This window comes from Canis lupus, chromosome 2 (genome assembly GCF_048164855.1).
Source record: "Canis lupus baileyi chromosome 2, mCanLup2.hap1, whole genome shotgun sequence".
In the NCBI taxonomy this organism is placed as follows: Eukaryota; Metazoa; Chordata; class Mammalia; order Carnivora; family Canidae; genus Canis; species Canis lupus.
The window spans coordinates 79,295,047-79,309,332 of record NC_132839.1 but is presented as its reverse complement, the minus strand read 5'-3'; the positions used below and the strand labels follow the sequence as shown (position 1 = coordinate 79,309,332).

General features: G+C 33.9%; 1 long non-coding RNA gene across 1 annotated transcript in view; it reads right to left on the bottom strand.

Moving 5' to 3' along the window:
- Positions 1 to 236: 236 nt before the first annotated feature.
- LOC140622437 (uncharacterized) overlaps positions 237 to 14,286 on the bottom strand; it is a 61,799-nt gene continuing 47,749 nt past the window's right edge. The window contains exon 4 of the long non-coding RNA XR_012022217.1: positions 237 to 706. This is a non-coding gene — a long non-coding RNA (uncharacterized lncRNA). The remainder of the gene's footprint in view (positions 707 to 14,286) is intronic.

Below are 14,286 nucleotides of genomic sequence, written 5' to 3'. Positions count from 1 at the left end.
AAACTTGTGTCTCTTTTTATTCAGTTCACATACTATATGAGTTGATCAGTAACATTTTTTATAAACGTGAGTAAAATATGTCTCACTTTTAATAATTTAGAGTGTAAGCTTTGGGAGATAGTTTTAGCTTTAGCACTATCTGCAGTATTATATCTTAAAACTTCTAAAGAATTTGAGATTAAATTATTATCTACACATCTTTTATTGATGTAGAACACTAGAATATAGAGTATTTAAAAATTTTGACCCTACACACCATGAGATATATAATAATTTTAAGACAATAAATCTGTCTTAAATAGCATCTTACATAAGCCTATGTGTGAGCTAATAGCTTAATATTCCCACAGATATATTAATTTCACTTAATCCTAAAGTTTGGATTTTTTTTTAAAGTTGAATTTGCAAGTCCCATTAAGGTTGCTTTGACAATATCTTTAAGGAGAAGACCTGTGCTGAAGTAATGTATAGAATTTATATAGAATGGTGGTATTATAAAAATGGATATATCTTGACAAATTCTATTTTTGAAAGTTAAAATATCAGCACAAAATACTTTCTGTACAAAATTGTTTTGTCAGGCAGCCCCGGTGGCCCAGCGGTAGCACCACCTTTGGCCGGGGGGTGTGATCTTGGAGATCCAGGATCGAGTCCCACGTTGGGCTCCCTGCATGGAGCCTGCTTCTCCCTCTTCCTGTTTCTCTCTCTGTCATGAATAAATAAATAAAATATTTTTTTAAAAAATCGTTTGGTCACAAATCCAAACTAATTTTATTTAATTAGGATGACAAGATTTAAAACTTTAGCAATTAAGGGATACCTCGAAAGTCATATATTTTTCAAGCTTCAGGCTTTGCTAGAGCATGCAAGATAACGTCATTAAACTCATTAGTGCCACTTGCATTTCATTAGTCACTTTTTTATCATGTAAGAAAAGTTCAACCCTGTTGACACAAAATGTGTAAACACTTACAGGTTCTACAGGCAATAACATTTACCACATTTATGGGGAGTCTTCCAAATTACCTTTAAAGTCATTAAGAATAGAAAATGAAATACTAAAATAACAAATTCAAATCATTGTATCAAAATGGGAATATGGGTGCAATAGCTATTCAGTTAACTAGATTCTCTGAGCTAATATCAGGAAATATGAGTTACATTTTCATAAACTCCATTTCACATTTAGGACAACAGAAATGAAATGAATTTATTCTTGTGCTCAGATATTTAAATAAATAAAAGGATTTTTTTTTTTTTGTAGGAAATAATGTTTCTGTAGCTGATGACTTGCTATCCAAACTTTAATGAAAGTCAGATGGATTCCAGTATGGCAGGAGATGGGGAGATAATTAATTATGGTTTTGAGTGTGTGCTATAAATCTAACATTTCTCAATTGAGTAGAGTTCTTCTGACAAAAATCAGACCAACCTTATAAGTCTGGGGCAATAAAAATCTTATGAACATATATACAGTATATGTTCACTGGAAGCTCAGTGTTGCTTTTGCATTCTAAAGACATTTCCTCTTCCAATAATGTCAGAATATTTGTTTTTGTTCTTGTTTTTTAATTCAGATCAGGAAGGGAAATTTCCACCCATCTACTATTGCAAAATTAAATACAAGCTAAAGAATTAAGTTAGCAACGATTATTTTAATAAAAATATGAGCTCTAAAAATTACAAAGAAAGAAGTGAAATATAAGATTTTTAATCTACTGCAGTATGTGGAAAAGTCATTTTAAAAATTCTGATGAATTTAAATTTAACTTTTTGGTAAGTTTTTCCTCTGCAAAGAGTGATTGCAAAAAACAAGATTGCTTATTATTGGCAAGGAAAATGGTATTTGTCAGGTACATAGTATGTGCTAGGAACTCTATTATGAATTTTGCAGATATTATCTCAGTATTTAAATTGAATTTAGTTATTTAAGGGAAGCATAATTATTTAGTTTAGAAGTGAGAATACAAAAACTCAAAAGCTGTAATGCAACTAGTGACTAGAGGAACTGACAGGTCTAGAGCCATCTGGCTCACAATTTTGTGCTTTTGGTGATATTTCCTAATGTTTATGAAAATATACAAAAATTTAAAAAAATATTTAACAAAAGGCAGTGTAATAGGTGTTTTTTGTATTTTATTTCATATTTTATATATGAGCACGAATTTATTTTATTGCTGATCCTCCAAAAACCCTGGAAGGCAAAATTTCTGATCTTTGTTTGACCAATCTAATTCACTGTAAAATTTCCAACGATTATGGAGAGAAACTGGTTTAGGAGGTATTATAATTTCTGGAAGAAAATTGTACATCCACTCTTTTGGCAAATGCCAATAGCAAATATAGACTTTCAGAATAACCAGGCAGAGAAGTACAAGGTGATGTCAAATAGTGTTTATCTTTCTAAAGGAAGCAAAGAGGATTCAACTCAGCCGGCATATATAACAGAGACATCAACAATATTCTCCAATACCATGGCATAAGCTAGCTGCCCTCCCCAAAGCCTTTCAAGTAGGCAAATGTCAGAGTGAGAAAGGATTACAGACAAACTTCTAGAATTATAACTCTTTTTCTTACTCTCCCACATGAATCATGTAAGTTGTTTTAGGTCTACAGTTGTGGCCCCTTCATCTTGGTGGGAACAACTCCTTGGTCTATGAATTAAAAACAAAAGAGAAGAATGAGAGAGTGGGGAGAGGTGGTGATCAGTGTGATTTCTGCGATACTGTTCATCCATCAGTCTATCATTCTCAGACACTCCACACTATAATAGACAGATTCAGTACCTCCTGTTCCTGATACTAAGAAATAGAACAAAAGACAAACCCCACTACTGTGGAAGCAGACTAACTAGATATAGGCTTTGGAAGGGTCATAATCTTCATCTAGCAAAAGAAAAGTGTAGAAGACCAACTAGGGATAGAAGTATGGAAAATAATGTTCAGAGCAGCCATGTTAGCAATATTAGCTTGTGGTGCAATCCCTAAGCAGTGGTGGTGCCACTCCTTTTTTGATATATTTTTTTCAGCCTGATATTTGATGTCTTCCTGTTGATCCTCCAGTCACCATAGATCCTGTTACTTCCCATCTCTACCCACACTGTGGCTCACTACCTTGTTCCTTGCACTTATTCCTGCAAATAAATAGAAGTTGATAAACATTTATTTTTTTTAATTGAAATCACCCATATTGTTTTTTTAATCACCCATATTTCATATCATCATTTAGTAAATCATCTAGTAGGCCAAATGTTTATTAGATTTTTTCATCAGGTTTACTGAGGTATAATTTACATACAGTGAAAATCTCCATTTTTAGGATACTTTCATAATTTGGACAAATGCACATAACCATGTAGCCTCCATCATAATCAAGATATATAACAGAATTGATATTCTGAAGATATTACTTCTTGTTTCAATCAATCCTGCTATACCTAGCAACCTCTGATCTGTTTACTCCCAGTGTAATTTTGCCTTTTCCAGAATATCAAATGAATATTATATAGAATTTATCCTTTCGAATTGGATTTATTTCAATTAGTACAATACATTTACTTGTACCTATGCTGTTGCATGTATCAATGCTTTCCTTTTATGGCCGAGAAGTATTGCATTTAATAAATATACCATAGTTAATCATTTAATAAATGAAGGTTGTTAGGGTTCATAGATATGAGGTATTATTATAATATATGTAATGTAGCTATAAACATTTGTGTTGAGGTTTTGGTATCTGTATAATTTTTCATTTACCTTGGCTAACTTTCCAAGACCAGGTTGCATTGGCTGTACAGAAAGGGTATGTACAGCTTCATAAGAAAGAGCCAAACTCTTCTGCAGTGTGATTGACCATTTTGCATTCCCTCCAACAACATATGAGTTTCAGCTTCAAATACCTTCTCCTATTCCATAGGTTGCCTTTTAGTTTTGTTGACTGTTTCCTTCACTTTTCTTTGCTTATTAAATCCATAAATATATACATATATATATATATATATATTTAAAGATTTTATTTATTTATTCATGAGAGACACAGAGAGAGAGAGAGGCAGAGACACAGGCAGAGGGAGAAGCAGGCTCCATGCAGGAAGCCTGATGTGGGACTCGATCCCGGGACTCCAGAATCATGCCTTGGGCCAAATGTAGATACTAAACTGCTGAGCCACCCAGGGATGCCCTACATACATATATTTTATGAGTGAGTCCTTTATCACATTTTTGTGTGTAATTTTTTTCTCTATGCCTTTTGTCTTCACCATTGTAACAAATTTGTTTGAAGAGCAGCAGTTATTTTTAAACTTGATGAAGTCCAATTTGTCAACTGTTTTCTTTTATGGCTTATATTTTTGGTATCAAAATATAGAAATATTTGAGTATTCTAAGGCTGAAAGTGTATTTTCATATTTTTCCTTCAATAAAGTTTTGGAGTTTTGACCTTTTACTTGAATCAATGATCCATTTGAATTAATTAAGATATTTATTTATTTATTTATTTATTTATTTATTTATTTATTTATTTTTATTCTGCATAGGGATGTCCAACTTTTTCAGCAATATTTATTGAGAAAGCGTTTCTTCCTCCAACATTATTGATATTAAATTCACCATAAATGCATGGGTCTACTTCTAGTTTTCTTTTCTGTTCCAATGAGCTATGTATCTATCTTTTTCCTAGTATCGCATTGTCTTGGTTTCCATAGCTTTAAAGTAAGTCTTGAAATCAAGTAGTGTGCATTCTGAAATTTTACTCTATAAATTTCAGTGCAGAAGAGTCACTTAAAAACTATATCCAGATACATTATAATCTTATTGCAAAGAATGCGATATAAAGAAAAAAAACTGGAAGTATAGCTAAATTAAAAAAAAACACAATGTACAAAGAACAAAATTGTGAATAAATGATAGAATTCTCTTTGAAATCATTCAATTCAGAGTCTATATAGGACAAAATCTTTCACATGCTAGAAGCTTTTTTTTCTTCCAGTTAAAGTTTAAAGAATATATATATATATATATATATATATATATATATACACACACACACACATATGTAAGTGTTTGTATATATGTTTATATATATGCATATGTGTTTGTATATATGTGCATATATACGTTTGTATATATGTGTAATGTGTATACTATATTTATGTTTATTTTGTGTGTGTGATATTGGCAACATCGAATATTCTGAAAGTATGGAATAATTTGAGTACTCATACAGTATATTTGTTGGAATGAGTAATGATTCCACTCTTTCGGAAAATGGTTTAGCAATTTCTTATAAAGTTAAATATTCATTTACTCTATTACCCAGCAAATACGTTTTTAGGTTTTTTCCAAAGATAAACAAAGACATACTCACAAAAATATTTATCCTCATATGTTCACAGATTTACTTACTAGAAAAAAAATGAAAATAACCCAAGTGGCTATCAACTAACTAGTGAATGAATAAATTAATTGTGGTATATCCAGACAATGAATACTACTGACCAGTAAAACAGAGCAAAATGAAATAGCATCAATAAATGTCAAAACAATGCTAAACTAAAAAAGGCAGGCACGAAAGAGTGCATATTATATTATTTCATTTATGTGAAAATCTACAAATTGTATTAGTGGTTGTCTGTGGACAAGAATGAGAAAAGGTACTGAATGTAAAAAATTGCAGAAGGGAACTTTTTAAATTAATGAAAATGTCTTGTATGATTATGTATCTATGTGTATGTATATTTTAAAGCATATCAAACTATATATTTCCAATTTCTAAATTTTATTTGTATAAATTATACTTTAATAAAGCTTAAAAATATATCAAGCTGAAATGGTTTTGTCAAACATTGCCTTTTGTCTCTTTTTATTTAGGATTTTATTTATTTATTTGACAGAGAAAGAGCAGGAGAAAGCACAGGCAGGGAGTGAGGCAGAGGTGGAGGGAGAAGCAGGCTTCCCCATGAGCAGGGATGCAGATGTGGGGCTTGATCCCAGGACCCTGAGATCACAACCTGAGCCAAAGGCAGACACTTAACTAACTGACCAGGTGCCCCATTTTTTTGTTTATTTAACAAATTTTGATGATCTTTTTTCTTTCTAACAGAACACCAATTTTATTCACTCCCTAAGTGGAAGCTATGTGCTGGCTTAGAGTTAGACCTACTCTAATCTCAAGCAGTTAATGATCCACTCATATCAATGCCTGTTTCCCTTCCAAAAATTATTTTAAGAATGAACATGTGTTGGTTGCCTGGGTGGCTCAGATGGTAAACATCTGACACTTGATTTGGGCTCAGGTCATGATCTGTGGGTCCTGAGATAGAGTCCAGTGTCTGTCTCCCTTCTCCACGCAGATTCTTTTTTTTTTTAATTTTTTAATTTATTATTTATGATAGTCACAGAGAGAGAGAGAGAGAGGCAGAGACACAGGCAGAGGGAGAAGCAGGCTCCATGCACCGGGAGCCCGACGTGGGATTTGATCCCCAGTCTCCAGGATTGCGCCCTGGGCCAAAGGCAGGCGCCAAACCGCTGTGCCACCCAGGGATCCCTCCACACAGATTCTGTATGAGATTCTCTGTCTTCCTCTGCCCCTCCCCTGCTCATGCTCTCTCTCTCTCTATCTCTCTCTCTCACAAATAATAAATAAATAAATAAATAAATAAATAAATAAATAAATAAATAAACAAACAAACAAAATTTTTGCAGGGGCAGGGGAGAAGCATGTGTCAAAATCCTGGCCAATGGGAGATTACTGCTGCATACCTTCTTGCAAAGTTCTTTTTATTCTTTAAACATCTATCAAAATGGCCAGTTTTCAAATATCTATGTATTGTTACCAAATATCAGTGTTTTTACTCTGTCATATGAATTAAAATACCTGGTAGTTCCTCAGAGGGAAAGAATTAAAGCATATATGTATAAACTATGGACCTATTTCTCAAACCATGTTGATTTGAAGCAAGGAAAAATATAAGATCAAATTACAAAGATAGACATACATGTGCACATGGACCAGAAGTATCCTACCAATACACTAGGATATTTGCCAATCTACTTTACCCTCTTCTATTGTATTTATTTATGTCTTAATGCTGGGAATAATCCAGTAAATACATATCATGGCACTAATGCATGATGACTCAGAATAAGAAAAAGACAAAAGTAGTGTGGTCTCATTCAGTAACTCTCAAACAGCTAATCAAATATTTATGGCTTGTGTGTTTTTTAACCCACCTCTTTTTCTGGTCAGTATCATGAAAGCATTAAGTAAATATTTTATGATCTAAGTTTTCTTAAGTTGCTCTGCTACTGAATGTAGTAATAGTACAAATATTTTAACAGAGATATCAGTATATGTTAAAGGTAAAATAGCCTCAATATTTAAGATGATCAAAAACTTGAGGAGATATGATAATACACTTTAACTGTAGTATTTGGTACAATGAAAACATTTATATTTTACAACCATTTCACAGTAACCTCTTTAATAAACAGGTATGATAAAAGAAGATCTTATAATTATGTACAATTGTTTTAATAAATTTTAAGTAAATTCAGTATGCATGTCACTGTCTTTAAAAAGCATCTACAGTTTTTCTAGGTAGTTAATAAGTAATTGTCAAAAAAATTTAAAAAATAAGTAATTGTCATTAAATCATCAAGGGTGTGTACATACTGAAGCTAGCAGAACATCAATTTTAACCTAATAAACTATTTTGAAAACAAACACTTTATGACTGACAATATGTAGAAAATTATTCAAGGCATATCTCCTAAGTATAGATATATTCAGAAGTTGAATTATGGGCAAATCATTATAAGTATCAAAAACCATATGGTTGCATATGAATATCCATTCAGTGTTAACAAAGACTTGAAAAATAGAAAAAGTCCAAAGAACATCAAATACATCAAAGCTTGGATTAATTTATGAATATGAAAATGTGATTCCCAGGTGTAATGTTTTTAGCATTTTAGTTCTGTATTTAATCTAGATGAGCTTCACTTTGAATCAGAATCAGGCTTTCAGAATACTAAATATTAATTTCCCTTGTCTCAAGTATGTCAGTAAATTGCTTAGACAATATATCTAATTGAATTTAATTTGATTACTAAGTCGACTTTAAATAATTCTAAAAAAATAAAAAAAGAGAGAGAAGAAAGAAAGATGAAAAAAGGCAGAAGAGTACATAACGTTGAGGAAAATCATTAGTATTCTCACCCTCTGTTCTACACACACCACCTTGGCATCCCTGCACATCTGCAGGAGCTTTGCTTCCTAGGCTATGAAAATATCTTTGCACATTACTCTTTCACCTGTTAGAAGCCTGCTGGTAAGATGAGCATGGAGAGAACATTTCAGGCAGAGAGAAGGGCATGCATGAGGTATCAGAAATGAGAAGGCCTAGGGTTTCAAGAGGTGATGGGCAGTTGGGCTTAACCTGAACATAATGTGCAAGAAACAAAAATCCAACTCCCCTCTATTCTCACCATATTTCACAAGTAGGGCCTTCATATAGTTCCCAGAGTATATCCAATTTTACTATTAGATTTCTTTACAGAAGATATTATCCCTAAGTCATTCTATCGAGTAAACATTTGCATGGAGATTTCATGTAAGCAGTTATTACATGCATCTGGGGCTCAGGCATATAAATCTAGGTTATAAAAATATAAACAGTTTTTAAATGTAAAGAATTCAATGAAGTATTTTGGGTTACTGAATAAAGAGAAGAGTTTACAATTGACCTCAGTGCTTTGCAACACAGTTGAGAGGACAAGTCTGCAAATGGTATTTGGAAGGAGATAACAGGATAATTAAAGAGTATATAATTTTAAAGGACCAGTTACAAAAATGAATCAAGAGGAAATCAAATGTGTTAACTGCTGATGGCTCAAGTAAGATAGATGAGAGCTGGGAATAAAGCATTGGGTTAAGCAAGAGATCTTGCAAAGACTGGTTTCAATGAACCAATAGGTCTGACTATGTATCTGCTGTGTGTTAAACACAAGAAGTGGAAATGAAGACATGAAGAAAGTAAATTCAGACAAATGTCTCAAGGAGTGTTTTTGTAAAGGGGAGAATTCCTTTACTGAGTTGTAGGGTGGACTTTTTGGCAGTTTCACAGTGCGTGGTATCAAAAGAAAAAAGATAAGGATGCTTATTACGTGTATTTACTAGAGTTGACAAAATTTAGTAAATAGTAAATTACAGATTCTAAAAACCTGCTTTATTTAGTTGTTAGTCTGTGATGGTTCCTTCAGAGCTGTTATATACTATTATGTAAATACCTAATCACTGACACACTGCGTGTTACTACTTAATCCTACATAAAGACTCCATTAGAGTCATTATGGATTATTGTGTAAATGCCTAATTGCAGGCAATTTAAGATGGTTATTATTTACTTGATAGTTTTTAAAGTAGATATATGGCAGAACTATTTATGTCTTTTTAGTGTTCAAGACCTGAGAAAAGAGTAAATGATCCTGTTTATATATGTGTATATAATATGCATAATCCAAGTCAATATTATCATAAAATATTTTGAGTCTTAGTGATGCTATAATTCTTCAATTATAACTAGATGTCCTTTTGAAGTAATACAGACATGGAAAGAATGGATTCTCCTGCCTACTAGCTGGTTTTAGCTTTTTAACTTCTCTCCACTGCTTACTTACACTGAAAAATTTCCAACATACAAATGCTCTTATTACCTTGCACCTTCCTGCATGTGCATCTCGTTGCCTTCTAGAGAAGATTATGAATGGGCCAACACACTCCTATGAATCTGCTTGCATTGCTACACAGAACTTTCCAGATTAGTCCCTCTGAATCATTACAGTATTAACATACTTGATATATGTCCCATTTGATCAAGTTATAGTTTTTCTCTAAAGTAACAATTTCCATGGTAAAATTTGTTTCTGGATGTATGCATTATTTAATACAACAAATATTTTAATGAAGAGTTGCCTGGATGGAAACTGAAAAGGCAGATAGCAGTACATAATACCATGACCAGGACACATCTCATCAACCAGACCTGGCAAAAGACTTGAAAGAGGTAAGAAATTTAGCAATGTAGATATCTGTGGGTGAGGGTATTATTCCAGGAAAACAAAACAGAACAAAGCCTCCAAGGCAGAGACATGCTGTGGGCTCACAGAAATAAGGCCAGTAGAGCTGAATTATATAATAGAAGGAGGTGAGTAGGCGATAAAGTCAAGGAAATTAAGATATGGAGGCCAAAGGACACTTTTGACATATTTTTGGGCTACTTAGGATTTTGTTCCAATAGAAGAGGGAGATATTACAAAATTGGAGATTTAGCGTTCTTTGCTGTTGAGAATAATCTGTAGGGCCTGAAGATTGGAGGTAGGAATACCAATTATTACAAACAATAGTAGGAAAGAAATGTTGAAGGGAACAAAGGTAATAAAGGATTGAGAAGTGTTCTATCACATTGGATGTGGAATTCAAGAGAAAGAGAAGATATAAGGATATTTTAAGGGGCAGCCTGGGTGGCTCAGGGGTTTAGCACCACCTTCAGCCCAGGGCGTGATCTTGGAGACCCGGGATCAAGTCCCACATGGGGCTCCCTGCATGGAGCCTGCTTCTTCCTCTGCCTGTGTCTCTGCCTCTCTCTCTCTCTCTCATGAAAAAATAAATAAAATCTAAAAAAAAAAAAAAAGGATATTTAAAATTTTGGGGCCTGAGAAAAGAATTGGTTAAGGGTTTGTTATCAAGAGGCCATAAAGGCTACCAGAAGATCCTCTTGGGGTGTGGAGAAGTGGATGATCAATTAACATTTGTACATATTGAATTTTGTAGGAAATTTTGTAAATGAAGCTGGAGTTTAAAAGAGAGGTCTGTTGAGAGCCATAAAATCCTAAATCATAGGCGTAGAGGTGGCCTTTGAGGCCAGTGACTGCGTATAATCACCAAAAGAGGGAGACTACCTAGGGAAGCATACCAAAGATCAGAACACATGTCTTATTTATTTATTTTTTGTTTTGAGTACAAAATTTTTTTTTGAATACTGGCTTTAGAACACTCTAATATTAAGATGTTAGGAGGAATAGAAAGAACCAGTAAATGATATCAAAAAGAATTGACAAGTGAGCTAATAAATAAAACGAGACTATTTTTTACTCAAATGTAATTAAAGAAAATATATAATGCAAATTCTGCAGGCCAATCATATAAGTTCCCATCTAAAGTGTGGGCCATTGGATGGGGCAATACAGAGGTCAATGCTGACCTAAGCAAGAGTAATCGGAGTGAAAACTTGATTGGTGAGTGTTTAAGAAGCAATAGGAGAAGAATTAAAGATGGCAAAAAATGACTATTCTTTTGAGGAGAGTCTGTTGTTATTACCTTTAGGAATATAGTGAAATTGGGATCCCTGGGTGGCTCAGTGGTTTGGCACCTGCCTTTGGCCCAGGGCGCGATCCTGGAGACCCGGGATCGAATCCTACGTCGGGCTCCCGGTGCATGGAGTCTGCTTCTCCCTCTGCCTGTGTCTCTGCCTCTCTCTCTCTCTCATTGTGTGACTATCATAAATAAATAATTTTTTTTTAAAAGGAATATAGTGAAATTGGGTGGTAGCTAGTGGGGGATATTTAATCTTTATAAAAGATTTATGTGCTGATTTTTAAATATGTAGAAATAATAGGATGTTTGTGCACTGTGTTAATTTTCTATTTCTTCTATAACAAACTTAGCAGCCCCAAAGGAAACAAATTCTTTCAGTCCTGGAGGTCAGCAGTGGGAAATGAGTCTTACCAGGCTAAAACCAGAGTGTTGACAGGACTGGTTCTTTCTGAAGTCTGCCTTTCCAACAGTGTGTATCAATGGCATTCCTTGGCTCCTGGCCTCTTCCCCTACCTTTGAAATCAGTAGCAGAGGATCTTCAAATGTCTCTCTGCTTTCACTATTACATCTCCTTCTCTTTCTCTGATTTCTTGCCTCCTTATTAAGAAGACCTCTATAATTACACTGAGCCAACATGGATAATCCAGAATATTTCCTCTTTCTAAATCCTTAACTTAATTACATTTGCAAAGTCCCTTTTGTCATACAAAGTAATATAAGCAGTTTCTGAGGATTAAGACAGGGGCATCTTGGGAGGCCATTATTCTGATAAAAATTGTTCAGTAGAGAGGAAAATTATTTCAAGGAAAAAAAGGAGAGAGTTGCTGGATTAATTTCTGGAGTTGGCTAGAGGTTGTGGCATGTAGTTAGTAGCCAAGTGATATGTTTGGCATTAAATATAAATTAAAATAATTCTCTATAATAATAAGTGATAAGGCAGCTTATGTGAGTATTGGTAGTTGCAGTTAAATTGATGCAAAAAATCCCATCTTAGATTAGTGAGGGCTTACTGATTACTAATTTGACTCTAAAATGGGTTCCTGTGAACTGAACTGAATGTAAGCTCTTTTTTTCCTTTTTTTTTCTTTTTTGAAATTTTTAAAATTTAAACTCAATGAAGTAACATGTAATGTATTATTAGTTTCAGAGGCAGAGGTCAGTGATTCATCAGTCTTATAGAATACCCAGTGCTCATTACATCACGTGCCCTCCTTAATGTCCATCATCCAGTTCCCCCATCCCCCACACACACCCTGCCCCTCCAGCGAACCTCAGTTTGTTTCCTGTGATTAAAAGTCTCTTATGGTTGTCTCCTTCTCTGATTTCATCTTGTTTTGTTTTTTTCTTTCTTCTCTTCCCCTATGATCTTCTGTTTTGTTTCTTAAATTTGACATATGAGTGACATCGTAAGATAATTATCTTTCCGTTTGACTTATTTCAATTAGCATGATAGCCTCTAGTTCTATCCATGTTATTGCAAATGGCAAGATTTCATTTTTTGATGACTGAGTAATATTCCATTATATATATATAGATCTAAATAAAATCTAAAAAAAAAAAAAAAAGGATATTTAAAATTTTGGGGCCTGAGAAAAGAATATATATATATATATATATATATATATATATATATATATATATATATACCACATCTTTATCCATTCATCTGTCAATGGACATCTGGGCTCTTTCCATACTTTGGTTATTGTGGACACTGCTGCTATTAACTTTGGGGTGCGGGTGCCCCTTTGGATCACTACATTTGTATCTTTGGAGTAAATACCTAGTAGTGCAATTGCTGGGTCATAGGGTAAATCTATTTTCAGCTTTGTGAAGAACCTCCATACTGTTTTCCAGAGTGGCTGCACCAGCTTGCATTCCTACCAGCAGTGTAAAAAGGTTCACCTTTCTCCACATCCTTGCCAACATCATTTCCTGACTTCTTAATTTTAGACATTCTGACTGATGTGAAGTGGTATCTCATTATGGTTTTGATTTGTATTTCCCTGACGCCGAGTGATGTTGAACATTTTTTCATGTGTCTGTTGGCCATTTGTATGTCTTCTTTGGAGGAATGTCTGTTCATGTCTTCTAATCAACACTTTCCAAATAGGTTCAGTGACTTATTAACAATAAATCGGTTGAGTAATAGGTAATAAATATTAGGTAATGATTCCTTTAGGTAATGTGATATAATACCAAAAAGTATTGCTTGCCACTTCTGAATCTCTTAGCATACCATTTTCTGTGCACTTAATACTCAATAAGGGACTCATCAATAACAGTGCAGAGAGGGCACCTAATTCAGATTCTAACAGATGAAAAGCTCAGTATGAGAAACAAGAAGAATCTGTTTCTTACATTCAACAGGTGTTGGTTTTGATTTGTTTTATGTGGCTGGCATGGGTTTTCTTTCCCTAACAGCTAGAGACATTGGAGAGGGGGTATTTTCTTCCTAATATTTCATGTAGTCTTGGTGGAGAAGTAAATGCAGTGGCATTTACTTTAGAAGTCTAAAAGGAGCTTGAGGCTACATGGCCAGAAATTTCTTCTCATCACCCTAGTACAGCGATAGAGAGAAAATACTATTCCCACACCTCACTGTCTGCCTCCAGGACTTACTTTTCAGCAGAAGTTGAAGGACAGTGAAAACAAAACAAAATACATAAATAAACAAGGAGATAGAACTTGCATTCACACCAAGAAGGGAGTCAGGCAACGCTTGTTCTGTTTTCTAGCCTGTTTCCAGGTTAGAGACCTATCTCCTAAATCCTACATGCTTCTCGATATGTTTCATTTTTTTTTTTTCTAAAGTTGGATAGAGTTCAGTTTCTGTTACTAGAGACCAAAGAACCCTAACTCATAGACTAATTTCAAGGAACTTCATTTCTAGGACTTTAGTCCTAGAGAAAT